A 2,441-nucleotide genomic window follows, 5' to 3' on the forward strand; every position below is an offset into this window, starting at 1 on the left:
TTCCAGACCAGATCACAACTTCATGCTTCGGGCCCATCTCTGCTTCACTTTTTGACTCTGACCCAGGTTTTCTTCCGGGAAACACCTGACCCAGTGGTGACGTAAGCAAAATTCCCTCTTCTGTCACTGGGAGATTTCGCCAGGGGTGTTTATAGAAATTCAGTACCAGGGCTGCTCATGAACATTTAAAACAACGAGGCGGACTCTCTCAGGGGCTGCTAATGGGATATGGAGCCTTTCCCTAGTAGATCTGTTGTTTGAATCCAGCCTGGGTCGGCAGTGATGCCGGTGACTGTTTGGTGGCCTGCATCAAATGAGTTTACGCTCGTAGCTCAGTTACTGGTGGAGCAAAGAGAACAAAGACCCTTCATTGTAGGGACAGTCCCCTTCCGGCCAGGAGCAGTGCTCTTTGATGGGGCATTTTGGGGAAGCTGGCACTTGCTGTAGCCGGTGTTGTACTTATGAGGGTAAACAGAGGTCTTCAAGGTTGTGAGTCTGCTACCTTTCATCAACACTAAATAACGTTAGAGATTAAAACGTAATCACTGGAGAAAAAACGGGGGAGGGGAGAAGCAAAATGTACACTCGTTCTCCCTTCAATGATCCCGCCTGATGTCCCCAAATGTCTGTTGTACTCAGAGCAAAATTCTTCTTCCATTTGCACTGCAGATTTCTATTGAATATTCGACTCCTGCTGATGCCAGTGGAGTGGACGTACCATAAGGAACAGTCCCACCCTGGCAGAGGAATGGACTGGATGTGTAATAGGCCTTTGCCCTCTGCTGCGGGAGCGAGCTGTCGGCGGATCATATGGCTCTAGGGCAGTGCGTAACCCTGACACTGTAGTATAGCCCTCCTGTAATATGGAAATGAGGGTAGCAGACAGTTGAATATTTCATGCTGATGGTTATGGGTCAGTCCCTTCTACCGTCCCAAATGAATGACAAAGGTTTTGGGTTGCTTAGAATGAATTCGCCAATTGGATAAGTCCCTTCTTTGTCTACTTGAGTGGGAAGTAGGCGATTGGAGGCTATGAGCCGGATCTCCAGCTGGTGTGAATTGGAATGACTGCTCTGAAGTCAATGGCGCTTACATCAGCTGTCTAGGAGGCTCCGACTAGTACAGTCCTCACAGGCCTAACTGGTAAGCACTTGTCTTGTCCATTCTGTCCTCTCCCAGTGTTAAATCCCAGTTCCCTTGTAGTAGATTATACCACTGCACTACCCATGTGTCCTGTGCAATATCTTCACACCCAAATGGTCTGATCATCACCTGGTGTAAATCCCCATTGACTTCAGTGGAGCTGCGCTGATTTACTCCAGCAGAGGATCTGGCCCATCAAATCCAAGCAAAACTGGATTACTTGAGTGAGTTGAAACTGACCTTGGAAGTGAGGCTTAGAGATGTGACCGAAGGTCAGTCACTACAAGCCTGAGCTTTAGTGTTTGGTCTGGTTTGGGGGATTTTTGAACTCTCTTTTGTGTGTGTTACAACTCCCAGAAGGGCTCCGTTTTGCTTTGATGTTAGCAAACCCTTTTGCAGGGTGAAGGTCAGTCAGGGAGGGAAATGGTTCGCTGGTGGAGGGGAGCAGTAGACAAAGGCAGCTACGGATGCCTGGACTCTTTGAAAACCAAGCCACTCATTTAGGTGCCTTTCTGTAGATAAGTGCCTACATCTGGGCACCCTAATCGGAAACTACTGGCCTTAATGACAAGTTAAATACCTTTATGGAGGTGGGGGGGGAGGGGATTGGGTCAACGGGGATTATGCTAATAGGATACAGAGGCTGTGAACTCTGCGTTCCTGATTCAAATTCAGCCCAGGTTGGTAACGATAAAAAGATGTTTAGATGAGAGAGCTGGTCAGGGGCCTTTGTAAAATTACTTGTTGGTCTCTTGTCAGTTTTGGTGAAGAGTCCATCAGAGCGGATTTTCTTCTTTCGCCTTGTTTACACTCTAAAGTTGAACCACTGTAATTGCATTGGGTTAAAGCAGTACAAGCCCTCTAGTGTGGATGCAATTATAGTGGTGTGAATGTGTTTCTGTATAGGGAAGGGAATAAAGTATTCTGGTATAAGGCACCTTTGTACAGTATAACTGCATCTACATTAGAAGTTGTACCAGTATAACTATAACATCCCTACCCTAAATACTTTGTTATGCTGGTACGAAATCTTTGTGTAGACCAAGCGTTAGCTCCTCTAAAGGATTTAAACTAGGCTGCACACTGTGTCCCAACAGAGGAGGATACACCAACCCATGCCATCTCCGTGCAAGTGTTTGCAAACCACAGAGGACAAGAATGTGCATCGCTCTTAATGGAAGGACTGAGCCTGATGCTTTCCGTGACACTCTATCGCCACCTACTGGTGTCACAAAGCAACTTATTTTTTCCTAAAAAGCAACAGAGGGTCCTGTGGCACCTTTGAGACTAACAGAAGT

Source organism: Terrapene carolina, unplaced genomic scaffold (assembly GCF_002925995.2).
Source record: "Terrapene carolina triunguis isolate 2854851 unplaced genomic scaffold, T_m_triunguis-2.0 Scaffold42, whole genome shotgun sequence".
Taxonomy (NCBI): Eukaryota; Metazoa; Chordata; order Testudines; family Emydidae; genus Terrapene; species Terrapene triunguis.